Below are 13,737 nucleotides of genomic sequence, written 5' to 3'. Positions count from 1 at the left end.
CCTTTTGTGTCAGGCAGTTGGTGATAATTGTTTGTCCTCTAATGGGAAAGCAGTTTCCTTTATCCCATATTAGAACAAAGTCTGATTTTTATTTTGATTCCTGAGTCCCTTTTTTTTTTCCCCCTCTCCTGTATGACTGCCTAAAAACACCATGGGTGCCGTCAAGAACTGCATGTTCATTTTTCCTGCCTTATAAATATCTGCACAGCCTCAAGTAATTAATGATTGTTTCCTCCTCCTGTGTTCATAGTCAGTGGGATTATTAATGCTGGGGTTATGCACACAGAAGTCTGTGCAGAGAATTGAGGGATGTGTTGAGGACAAAAAATTCATGGTAGAGACAAAGATTTTGAACTTCGATTTCTTGAAGCAATTCAGTAGCTTACCATAGGAATTTTTATGTTTTAAGTTCCCCACACAGGATATCATATTCAATCGTTGTTTCCTGTTTAGATTACAATATATCCCATATTAGTAGTTTTGTCTTTGTTTGTGTTTGGTTTTCTTTTCCTTTTTTTTTTTCTTTTCTTTTCTTTCAAAGCACCTCTGTGACAAATGCAGATATCTGTAAACTGGTTTTGCGCTTGAATGTGAGAAGGACACAGTAGTGAGAGAGAATTCTCTTCTTTGAAAAGGAGTAACATGTCCTAGTTTCTAATGGAGCTCATTTATCTCATAGAAGGTGAAGCCACCTTTCTGAATGGAAAGGTTCATTAAACTAACTTTACATGTTTTCTATGATGTGTTCCTGATAATCTATGATCTCTTGTCTAAACTTAATCTCTCATCTAAACTTGATCTCTCTATTGTCCCAGAGTACTCCTGCAAGCTATTCCTCTCTACCCTAAATAAACTGTGCAAGATTTAGTAGTCAGCCAAAAGTAAAAATTCTAGATGAGTGAAAAAGAGCCAAATTAGGTTTTTTTCCATGGTATGAACATCATTGTTTGAAGGGATATTTTAGCAGCTGTGAGTGTTAGTTTCTAAATTCCCTGGGGCACCACATGTGTCACCAGTTGGCAGATGAGTTTTAGCTAAGGTCCAAGGTGGTGCTGCACTTCACCTATGGAAATTGTCTGCAAAATATTCTCTGTGAACAATGATAAATTTATATTGCTATTATGCTTTCCTGCCTTTTCCTAATCCCTGCCCCTCTCTGAATAAAAGCCAAAGAACCCAAACCTAACATGTTACTCTGACATTCATTATGTCCATTTATTTTTATACAAATAGTTGTGCCATGCCTTCATACACCAAAAACGCAAACATTCTTTCCATTCTATGAAGTTACTGAACTCAAAAGCTCTTCAAAGGACCCTTGGGAAAGAAACCCACCAGAACAACTTTCAAAGTTCTTCTTGTCTCTTTCTTTGTTTATGTTTTCTTTCTGTCATGTACACAAACAGTTCAGGACAGGGAAGAACTTAAAACACTTGAAACTTGGATACAGATGGATACAGATGATGACTAACAGCTACTGATGAGGTTCTTGTAGTTCAAATTATACTCTAAGTAAAGCAATTTGCCCGGAGGTAAACTGGTGTTTGAGCATAGAGGAGGAGCCACTTTATGCTGTTGTACTTACATTTATGGAATGTTGCCCTTTGGGTATGGACAACATGGTCAGGCAGTGATTCTGAAGGTGGCTTCGGCTCCCAAAGCACTTTTAGTACTCCTTTGGAGGACACTGGTCAGTTGATGGGCCAGACAAATGGCAGCTATTTCCTGGCAGACAGGGAAAGAGAAGGAATTCCTTTTTCCTGGGTTAACACTGACATTGATACAGTTCCACACTGCTGTTAACTAGCTGGACAACAGGAAGCAGGATATCTTCAGCAAGTTTGGGGATGATATTACATGGAGAGGGAGCAGTTGATGTGGGATGGGAAGGGATGCTTTTCAGAAGGGCTTTGTCAGACTGGAAAAATGGATTGAAATTGCCTACTGTTCCTTATGGGCAAAATAAAGTTTTAGTGCCCCTGTTGGAAAAATCTCTGTGCAATAGCAGAAGCTGGTGCTTGGAGAACAATGCAGATATGGGGAGGTAATGAGTCAATAATGTGCCTCTGTGCACCAACTGTATTGGGTGTTGGAAAGTGAGCCCGTTAGTGGTCAGACTACATCTGGAGTATTGTTTCCAGTTTAGGTGGATAATAAGAGGAAGGTCTTTACTGTGAATGTGGTGAGACACTGGAAAAAGTTGCACAGAGAACTTGTGGATGCCCCATCCCTGGGAAGTGTCCAAGGGCAGGTTGGATGGGGCTCTGATCAAGCTGGTGTAGTGGAAGGTGTCCCTGCCCATGGCAGGGGGGCTGAAACCAGGTGATTTTTAAGGTTTCTTCCAACCCAAACCTTTCTATGATTCCTTTAAAACTAAATTACTGTATGAGTTGAGGCAGCAGGTAGTGCAGCTTAAACCAGAGAGGGTCTGACAACACTTGTTAAATTGCCTGTTGTGGTCTGCAAATATTCCTGTAAGAGTGTAGATGCCTGGCTGTTTAACTGGGAATATAAATGGCCCAAAGCACGGGCCTGCTGAAATAATCTTTGTTGTCGGTTGCAGTTCTTTGTAAGGCACCTAAAGTAGTTGTTTTGCCTCCTAAAGGAGAAAAATATGCATAAACTCCTTTGTCTTGGATAGCAAAATAAACCATGCAGAGTGTTGTGGTGATGATTGATGCTTCCTCTAGTTCAGCACCATAGCTGCAAGAACTTAAGTTATATTCTCACTGAATATATCATATAATATGTGATATCATATCTTGAGACATCTTCCTTGTTTTTTTAGTTACTGTGGGCTTCTGTCCTGAAGGACCTGTAGATTTAAGAGAGAATTTATTCTTGAATAGTAATTTTTCATTTTTCCTTCTAAGAGTCCAAGTACATAATAAAATAACAGATAAGGTGATAATGAGCTCCAGGATCCAAATCTTGCAGAGATGTAATCCTCAAGGTGGAGCAGCAAATACGAGCCTGTTGTAGCTGGGTATTTATTTCCTTGATTTTGAATTGATTTCCCAGGTTCATGCATCTGCTTTGAAAGTCTTATGAGAAGATCATCATTCAGATAAATAGTTTCAGTTCTGGAAGAGGTAAAAAGTCATCACTGCCAATCCCTCCCCCACTCCCTCCCCACAGTCTCGTGTCAGTCATACATGGTTGACAGAAAGGCTTAACAAAATACTCTGACAAATGCCTCAGACACGTTGCAAGACAATAAAGATGTTCAAGCCCAGTACAGAAGAGACCAAAGAAATTCTTGGAGAAGAAAAAACTGAACAGTTTTTTCAGTTGATGGTGGTGAAGCTTTTTTTTTTTTTTTTTTTTTTTTTTTTGGTTTTTATAATTTTTTTTTTTTTTTTTTTTTTTTTTGTGGTTTGTATACACTTTCGTTATTTTTGGTTTTTAAAGGTGTAAGTGTATACCACAGAGCTGTTCTGGCTGCAGTAGGTCTTTCTGTGTGCAACTAATTTCAGAGTCTTAATGAGGATTCCCTAAATCATAAAAAGATTAGGAAGCAACTAAAGGATAAGTAGCAGTGTTTGCAGTCTAAAATGGTGAGTCAGAGTCATGGGTGCATGTCGCCATGGACTTGGCAAAATGCTGGGCAGCTGTGCAGAATCTTCAGTAAAGGGAGAGGGACCCAAATTAAAGTGGGTGTCTTTTTTGTGTGTGTAGGGGTGCTTTCCTTTTTTTGTTTTTCTTTTATGGCATTGCTCTTAGATGATAGCAACACTTCTTTATTGAAAAGCAAATTTAGAAAAAAAGTTCCAGTGTGCATTGGCTGAATAATAATATAGATAACATGAAGATTTTGGCACAAAGCAAACTCAGAGTAAAGAGCTTTTGTTCTTGTTTGGCTCTGTGAGTAATTTCCACTTTATTTGACTCTTGCTGCATGAAAATATCTTGTGTGCTGCCACTGCTGATTAATATTTTACCATTTTAATTCAGAGGGACACGTACAGAATGTACAAGTGTAAGGGCAATCAGATGTTGACAACCTGACGTGATTTGATCATGATTAATAATAACTCTGCAGGGCCTGGCTTGTTTATAGACTTCAAACCAACCAGCCAAACAGTCTCACCACCAGCACACCGCCCCTCCATATTCTCACCTTCTCTGATATTAAAAATCTTCTGCGCTTATGTGCATGCCAGTGTTCTCTAGCAGGTCCTCTTTTGCTTTCTTGCTTTCAAATCTGAGCCAAATGATGGATTGGACTGGAGGACCTTCAGTTTTTGTTATCAAATTTTTCTGTTTCAAGGAGTTAGCTCTTTTTTTTTCCAGTTGGCTGCTCTACTGAAGCTGGATATTGAGTAGACGAGTGTAAAATTCTGCTAAGCTACTGTTCCCAGAATGTCTGAAGCTTTGTCCCTTTTGCTGTGATGTAACATATGAGCAACCTAACACCAAAGTACTCACTAATTTTGGTTGTTTATTTAAAAGTGTTTTGAATATAATCAAACATAACTATTGTTTTGTTATACTCCTGGAAATGGGAGAGACCATAGTGGGGACACAGAAACATTCCTCTGAATACACATAACACTTTTGCTTATTTTGAGTTAGAGGTTGGTAGCCTTCCTAAATTAGCATTCCGTGGAGATCCTTGCTGTCAAAGAGGAGAGAAAAAAAGCAAGAAATGTTTACTATCATGTATTGTGCTTAATACACAGGCTTCCTGTATAACCCAAAAGAACTTCTCCAATCTTTCTGCTTCCAAATCTAAGCATCATAATCCCTCAGATCTCCAGAGAGATTACTGAGGAAGACAGTAAGGCTTCTTATGGTTCACAGTGTCCTCATAGTCTAAATAATTGTGATTAGAATTTCTTACAGCTACGTCTTTAGTGTTTCTTGAGCTCTTTGTGAAAACAAAAGGGATGAATTTTCCTTTTTAAAAGAAAATGTTGAGCAGTCTCTCCATTGAATAGGCGACATAGGTGTTTCTATCTGCCAGCTGCTGCTTTAGAGGGAGGTGGCAGACTACAGGATGTGTGTTGTGTTCAGAGGAATGTACTCGAGGTCAGTTTGGCAATCATCCACTGCTGCTGTGCTGTGTTGAGTCAGCTGGAGTATTTACATCCCTTTTTAGCATCACTTCTGATAAATCACAAATGTAGATGTCTTTGCTGTGACAAACACGTGTCTTAAATTTGAATGTGATAGATTTCTTCTGAGTTGGGGAGTGGATGCATTTTGGAGATCGGTTGTTTTGGATCATGTAGGACTGAACAGAAAATCTTTTCTGGGGTGCTCTGTCTTCATTCTGTAGCTTCCAGGTATGAATGTCACAACTTATTAAAGTTTCTACTTGTTATGGAATAGAGGGACTAATTAACAGCTGAATCTGAAACCTTTTAGACTACAGATTTTACTATATTGTGTCCCATGATAGTGTAGGATTGCCTTAAAATTAGATATTAGATTACAATTTACTGAAGCAATGGAAACAGACTATTTCAAGAGCCAAAAAAAAAAAAAAAAAAATTACCTGTTTTACAATGTAAGCTTAATCACTTGTCATAAAAAGCTTAATGGAAGCTTAAATAAAATAACATACATTTAAATAAATGACAATGTAATATATGATATGATATTACTGAATTCTAAGTATTTGGTAGTCCAGATGAGTACGTGCTCTTTGCAGACTATTGGATGCAGGTGTTTTCCTGTTGATGACAGCAGTCACTCCTAATGGTTATAGTGCTGAAGTCAAAGGTAACTCTGCAAAGTGAAAACCACAATTTTTCTTTCATTAATTTCTGTTCAGCTATTACTTCCTTCTACAACCTGAAATTTCAAGAAGAAAGAGCGTGGAAATTTAATGTTTCTGCTGTTAAGGTTGCAGGAGGTTGCTAGAAGTAATATGACCAAAAAGATCATTATAATTCATACTGAGCTTTCAAATTATAGATTTAGAGCTTGAAGGAAAGGGTCAGAAGGGTTTCTGGGTGAAATAAGAGACAGTATTGAGAGATGATGATGTTTAAACTCCATTTTTTCATGGGAATGCTGAGGATCTTTGCCCTGCTGGTATTTAGGAGAAAATGAGAGAGTGGTTGATTTACACATTATAGCATCAGGTAGCTTTCTCCTGAAGAACCATTAAAAAGAACTGTATTCTTCTTTCTCTTCTATTAAGCTGAGTTAGGTATAATGTATGCTTTTGATGATGTAGTTTTCTCATATTTATCTCCCCAGGATGGATTAGATATGCCAATTATGGTTCAGGGCTGGGTGTTGGACTATGTAGTCTCCTATTATGTCTTCTGTTTGTGTATTTACGGAACTCTTATTGATCATTAAATATCAATTTTCTGATGTATGAGTTCTCACATTTAATGAAGCAGTAGTACAGTAGACACATACTCCCCTTTTTGTTAGAACTCTTGGTTCCTCCTGTTGTAAAACATATCATTTAGAGGAATGGACTTCTACAGAAGCTGCATGTAGTGGGTGGTGAGACAGGTGAGTGTCCAGCTGTCTAGAAAGCTGCTGGCATCATCCATGCCTAGTGCTACGGGATTTTATCTAAGAGTTTGTTTGCTTTTATTGAAGCGTGGTGGAAGTTGTCAAGTCTTTTTATTCTGCCTGAAAATTCTCTAGTAGCATTTCAATAATATTACAGTCAATGCAGAAAAGAGTCAGGAGCTTTTGGCAGTCAGGGCATGCTTGTTTCTGTGCTGAATTTTGCATGGTGCAAATATGTAGCAGTAGAAGGGTTGGAGGCCTGCTGCTGAAGTTGGGTATAAAAAGCAAAAGGATGAGAAGCAAAAATGGAGGAACAAATTACATGACCTGTCTTGTTTACAAGTTTCCTGCTGCAGGAAAATAATAACTCACTACTAGACAGTTTATTACTGTGAAAAAATAGTGAGGCTACAAGTGGAAGTAACTTATAGAAAGCCTTTCTGTGAATTTATTCATGTGTTTTTAGTTCTTCACAAACTAAAATACAGGACTGCTCTTCTGCACTGAGTGACAGACATTCTGCACTGCCAGAGCTGCTCATTATTTTCTTAAGGAGTGAGGGTTCCTAAAAGGCCTTAAAGGTGAGACAAGAATATAGCTTCCATAATGTGAAATAGAAAATAGCTATTCTTGACGGTGCTGAGACAAGCAAATCCTGATGTGTAAGGATTTTTTTTTCCTTTTAAAGAAATATTTTAAAGATACATTTCCTTTGACATAGGTGCCCACTCACACAATCTGCTGTTAGTATGTGTTGAAATACTTTTCGTTGCTTATTTCCTGAGCTATGTCACTAAGTTATGAAATTCAGAACTTCCTTTTACATAGAAAGAGTTGATAATGCTCATTCTTTGTCCAGTTTAAGGATTGCCTCCTAGATAAGTAGGCTTACTTGCACAAAATCACTGGAATGTAAGGATTTCTGCTTGTGGCACTGGCATTCCTATATAAGGCATGGGTAGCTGTAAGTAAGTGTCTTTTGTTTTTGTGGTTTTTTGGGGTTTTGTTTGGGTTTTTTTTTTGGGGGGGGGGGGTTTAAATTTTCCTTTAATAGTTTACTGGTTTTTAAGTAAATATATATTCTCTGGGAGAGTCTCAGAAATATTTGAAAATCAAGATCTGCATAGTTTTTCTCATCCTGGCCTGTAGCTGATACGTGTATAGATCTCTCTTAAAGAATTAGAAATCAGCAGGAGGCCAATAATTCTCTGATAGCCTGTGACCAAACTTTTCTGTGCAGGAGTGGATCTGTGGTCTAGATCTCGTTTTTCTGCTGATATCAAAAAGAAAGGTTGTTTCTTGCTGTTGTTGAGGACCAAATCATCTGCCAATGTCCAAGGGCAGTTGCACTAAACCGAATTCTCATGGCTTGGATAAGCAGCAGCAGAAGCAGAACAATAATGTGTTGATTCAAGGCAGTTACCCCTACAAAGAGAAATAGAGGCTTGTGACCTTTGTCATTGCACACCATGGACTTGTCTTCGAATTTGAACTTAGTTTCTGACGCTTTCCTGACCTTTCCTTCCTATTTTTCTGTCACATGCAGTCTGAGAATAGTGATGATCTTTGAAATTATGGATGGAGACAAGGGGTGAGTGTCACTATGGCCCCCCCACATCATTACCTTGCAGTGCATTGCCAAAAGTTTTGTTTGCCTGAAAGCAAGGTTTAGGTAATACTTACATTTACTAGAGTGCTGTTTAAATATATAAACATGTATTTATAGATATATTTATATACATCAAAATACAAAATATATCCTAGCTGTTTAAAATGAAAGTACAGGCAGACTGGATGGAAAATATTTCATTGGAGTGCATATATACACTATATGTACAAATTTGCACTATATTGTATTCCTCGAGGAATACTGAAATGCAGTTAAGTATCCATCCCTGTTGGTACTGCATTCTTTTGACTCATTTTTCTCACCAGTGCAAAGACAATCAAAACTTCAAAAGTGTCTCTGGATTTTTCTTTTAGCGAGCAAGATCAGTTTATTAGTTCTGTTTGGTGCACATGTGTCAGTCTTGCTCATTTCTCAGAATGTGTGGAGTCTTTCTTTGTAGGTATGTCTTGATTTATGCTGTTTTATTTTTTTTCCCTTATCCTTAGGTGTAGTAAGTGCAATTAAAGGCAAGCTATGGAAAGCCGAGGCCTTTCAAGGTACTGCAGTGACTCACGTGCTAATATTCTCTTCTGTTTCCTTGTAGCAAAATAATAAAATTCTTGCAAGATCCCCCTTTTTTGCATTATATGTTAGTAGCAGTAATAATACAAGCCTTCACGAGGTGCTTTCTGCCAGTAATATTGTACAGCAATAGGCTGTACTAGGCTGATTACTGTTACTGAAAATAATCTGAAATAGAGATAATAACCTGCTGTATGCCTCTAGTGCCATATGTCTGTCATGAGTCCACCTGGAAGCCCTAACTGGGACCAAGACCCCCAGTATTCATCAGAATTTTCTAAACAGTTTCTGGCAAAACCTCTTTTTCCTTTTTTTCTTTCTCCCCACCCTCCCCACCATCCCCCCAGATGTGAAACTGGTTGCTTATTCTTGTGGGAGGAGGTAGACTGCAAAGAACTCTCTGAGCCATTGAGATATAAATAAAAATAAAACCCAGGAGTATTTTGGGTGGCTCCAGTGGAACACATGGCTACTGTTGGCTTAAGTGGCCCTGTAAATTTGGGTTGTGAAAAAGCTAACTCTCTTGTGTGAGCTAGCATGGGAGGTAGGTGGAATTTTGAAGTTTTGTTGGTGTAGTCTTGTCAGCTACCAGCAAATCCCGTGATGCTGCTTTTCCTTCCTCTTGTCAGTAGAGCTGTCAGCTGTGGACATGGAAGGAGCATGCTCCAGGTTTGCCTTATCAAATACTCTCCAAAATGAGGTTTCTTTAGATGGCTTCCTGCTCTGCTGACCTTCTGGCTAGAGAAAAGCAAGGTGTATTGTAAAATGAATGTGTTGTTCTGAAAACTGGTACCGACTGCCCAGAAAAGTGCTTGTTTGTGTTGGATCTGGCACAGATGTCTCCAGAACTCTGAAACCTCTGGCAAAGCGGTGCTTGATGAGTTTGGAGAGGAATTTAAATCAAAGCAATGTGTGTTATATGAGTGGATCTGCTAAATGCATTTTAAGAATTTTTTCTGCGTTCTTTGCCACTAATAAGTTATCCACCTGCAGTGGGCTAAAGCATGAGAATGCTGATGTAATAGTACTGCTCAAATAGCACTGCTCCTGCTGTACCTCAGATTACCTCTGCAAAGCCTAACTTCAAGTTCTGGAGTTATAACAACCTTTTGTCTTTGCAAGTTTGATTGATGAAGTATGAGAGCTTCCTGTATCTGCACAGAGGAGACAAGCACACTGAATACTGTAATGTCGTGAGTTACTTCATTGTGGTAGCATCGGTTTCTCTGCGTTTCCTTACTCTCCTACTGTTGTTGGTCTTTACTGTGGGATAATTTATAGAGGAGGGAATGTACAGGCCATTCTTCTCCCAGAGATAGCATTTCTATCTTTGTTTTGCCAGTTCTGCCCAAGAGCAGTCCTTCAGTTCCTATACAGACTTTTCGGAATTCATTAGTGAAGCCTAAGGAGAAAGGAAAGCCCCGTGGCCACAGTTCCCACCCATGTGCTGCTCTGATGTCTGTTCTGCTTTCACTGGGAACTTAACTGGTAAATAAAAAGCACAGCACAGAACCCCTGGGGTTGGGCTCTTCCCCAGAGCTGGATTTACTCTTGCATTGCTCAGAACCACGTCCAAAGAGCTGTCTGTGATCTCTCTTTGAGCCTTGTGAGTCTGAGCTTTGGCTGGCTCAGCTGTCAGACGCTGAATGTCAAACCTAGGAGGCTGCTGCTTTTCCATGGAAACACTCTGTGAGATTGCAGAAATAATCAGGCATGTCTGGTGGTTGCTGTGCCCTATTGTTGAGTGCTTCCAGACAGTGAACTGAATTGTCCTACCTTGACACACTGAGTTTTCAGCTGAAATCTGCTCTACTTTTGTCATCCCTCTTGCTTTTTTTTTTTTTTCTTGATTGAATGCATTAGTGGGACAGCTTATTCTGTTGTTGTGAGGCAAGCCTCTTGATGTTGGCTTTCCATTTCTCTCTGTTCATGCACAACTTGCGAAACCAAATCCATCCCTCTTGCTTCTGGGTAGGTACCATCAGTGTGAGCTCTCTCATGCCTCGGATGTGCAAGGCCTGAGCTGCAGTGTGCTCTTGAGGGAGCCTGTGCAATCACAGATTCTCCTAAGTAATCCTTCTGTGCACTACATTTTGCTGCTGACATAAAAATAATTCTGTGTTTACAATATAAAATTCTGTTAATTAGCTGTGTCTTTATTATCAGACGTTTCCAAGAGTATTTTCTTTACTAGAGGAAGGGGCTCAAATCTAGAGCCTTTGGATGGGTGGATTTTCTTGAAATTAGATTTTACATCATTTTCTTTCCATAATACTTGAACATTATATTTATCAATGTGCCTGGATAACTCTAGACATGCTTTAGTATTGGCTTTATGATGAAATGATGTCTTTGCTACAGGCATTACTAACTGGAAGGCCCTATTGATGCAGCTCAGTGGGAGAGGAGCCGTAAACTGCTCGGAAACTAAAGCAATTCTGGTTTATGGAATGTGTTCCAGTGTATTGGGCTGGTGCTGTGCCTGATCTGAAAATAACTATCTTTGGAGAAATAGCAGTAAATGTCTTGTTTCTTACATTTCTATAAGGCATTCATTTTCATAACTTGAAAGTTATTCTGGAGGACTGCCTATGAAGGAAGGGTAACTTTCAGGCCTGTGCACCAAGCAGGTCACTAAGATGGCCTAGTACAACTTCTATCCGTGTTTCTTTGTTGTCCTTTAATGATAGTTGCCAAAAATAAATGTCCACAGGAACAGCTGTTGTAACATTGGAAGAAGGATTGCTGCAGTGGATGGAGACAGTGTCATTGAGCTGGTGAGAAGGAGAGAGCTCATCTCCCTGCTGCAAATCCCCCTTCTGTAAACAGTAGCAGTTTGGAAGGGAAAGGTTCATCACTTGAAACGCTGACATCATGTGAATCAAACACTGCCTGTAAGAACAAAAGCAAAACAGCTGCCCTTTCTTCCATGCCCAGCACACATCTCCTCTCAGGACACCCTGTGAAAGAAAAATAAATGCCATAGTCTTGTTTCTTGTGACACTGAGGAGCACGTGCCGGTGTGAAACTGTGAGGCCTGAAATCGCTGGGGAAGTAACGGGAGTGCAGCTTGCCAGGCCTGAGGTCTCCTCAGCTGCTGCTGAGGAATCATTTGCTGTCTGCAGGGCTCAATTCATTGCTTTCCTTCTGCAAAGCACCATGGTTTTTAGGAAAACAACCAGTTGAGGTAAGGCAGAAGAGGCAGTGGAAGTGTGGAAGCCTTGGCCCTTCTGCGCTTATCACAAAAAATGCTAAATCTTGGGATTTTGGGAAAGTAAGAGGGAATTTTGCAAATTTCAGCCTTTATACTTGCTTAAAATAAAAAAAAAAATATGTAATTCTTAAAAATGTAGACGTCCTGCTTCCCTTAAGGTGAACTTCTTCAGTACTAGATGGTTTGGAGCTAAATGGAATACATGACCATTTTGTCCCCTGTGTTTGGCACTGGTAAGGCTGCACCTTGAATCCCGTGCTCGGTTTGGGGCCTCTCAACTATAAGAAAGACATTGAGGAGCTGGAGTGTGTCCAGAGAAGGCAGTGGAGCTGGTAAAGGGTCTGGAGCACAAGTCCTATGAGGAGCAGCTGAGGGAGCTGGGGGTGTTTAGCCTGGAGAAAAGGAGGCTCAGGGGACACCTTATTGCTCTCTACAACTCCCTGAAAGGAGGGTGTAGCAAGGTGGGAGTTGGGATCTTCTCCCCGGTAACAAGTGACTGGACAAGAGGAAATGGCTTCAGTTTGCACCAGGGGCGGTTTAAATTGGATATTAGGAAAAAATTCTTCACTGAAAGGGTTATCAAGCATTGGAACAGGGGAGTTCTGGAATCAGCATCACTGGAAGTGTTCAAAAAATGCTTTTGAACAATGGATGTGACACTTGGGGACATAGTTTTGTGTTGAATACAGTGATGCTGGGTTAACAGCTGAACTCCATGCTCTTGGAGATCTTTTCCACCCTAAACAATTCTATGAGTCTGTATTTGTACTGAAGTTGATTTCTCTGTATAAACAAAGGTGACACTATCATAGAGAGCAGATCAATGTTCTATTGTTTTACTTTGTCTGGCAGTAAACGTTGCAACTGTCAGGAATTACAAGCCTGTTTTAGTAGAACTCTAAAAAATGGTATGACAAATGGGCAACAACTTGAAAACATTCATGTCTGAGGCCTGACATGTCACTTAGTTGGTTTTAGTTGCAGCTTTCAAATCTTATGCAGACAATGGTGACTAACTGCTGTCTGTATGCCTCATTCTGATCTCACATAACTTGGTTTGGCTGAATAGATTTTTAAGTGGTCATTACCAAAAAGACCTCTCCCTTACCCAATTTGAAAAACATACATTTCTAAAACCCAGTTTCAGACTTCATCAACCTGAATAAAATGCCAAAATCTTGGTCTATCAGATAGCAGCTGGGACTGGAGAAGCTGAAGCACATGGTGTCATTGTTGTGAAAGACAGTCCTTTCAATGAAATCAATTCAGGACACAGGATGTTTATATGTTCTTTATTTTTCATTCATATCTTCCAGCTAAAACCAGTTTATTCCTAAACTTCCAGCTCTCTCTTAGCCAAACGAGAAGGGGAGATGACTAAATTTTCTTTTCTTTGTCCACTCCTCCTCAAAATCATTTTGAATGTGCTGTTTTCCTCTGTCCTTTTCAAGTAGTTTGAATAAAACTTTTGTCATATGTACGGAGGATAATTTTTTTAGTGTTGCTCCATATATGGTACCTACTGCTTCTGCCAAAGACTGTTGTGTGTCACATTGTCCCTTCCTTTGTGTGATGGCTGCTCCATGTAATTTATTTTTTTTTCCATTGTATCTGTGTAAAATCAGACCTAATAATGAAAGAAATTCCAAGTAAGAAGCTGAAATGGATTCTGACTGCTGTTGCCCTTCATTCTGCTAGCAATCCTCCTATAATGAGTACAGTTAGTTCTTGTTCAAGAACAGATGGTCTAAGGGTTTTTATGGTGCATGGAACAGGTTTTCCAATACCAAGATTGCTTATAATATTTCAGTAAACAACTTAATTTTTAAATACAAAGTTAGAATTAACATAA

General features: G+C 39.4%; 1 protein-coding gene across 2 annotated transcripts in view; it reads left to right on the top strand.

The window, feature by feature from the left end:
- FGD4 (FYVE, RhoGEF and PH domain containing 4) overlaps positions 1-13,737 on the top strand; it is a 105,337-nt gene that overhangs the window by 21,802 nt on the left and 69,798 nt on the right. The window contains exon 1 of one of the 2 annotated variants that reach the window (XM_042050610.1): positions 7,377-7,448. The exons of the other annotated variant lie outside the window; for it this stretch is intronic. The gene's annotated coding sequence lies outside the window, so the exon portion shown is untranslated. Of the gene's footprint in view, positions 1-7,376; positions 7,449-13,737 lie in introns of those variants that run through there. 2 annotated transcript variants of the gene reach the window in all.

The sequence above is a fragment of the Corvus kubaryi genome, unplaced genomic scaffold, assembly GCF_017639235.1.
Source record: "Corvus kubaryi isolate FWS band 111438036 unplaced genomic scaffold, C.kubaryi_AGA036_p1.0 74, whole genome shotgun sequence".
Classification (NCBI taxonomy): Eukaryota; Metazoa; Chordata; class Aves; order Passeriformes; family Corvidae; genus Corvus; species Corvus kubaryi.
This window is presented reverse-complemented; position numbering and strand designations above follow the sequence as displayed.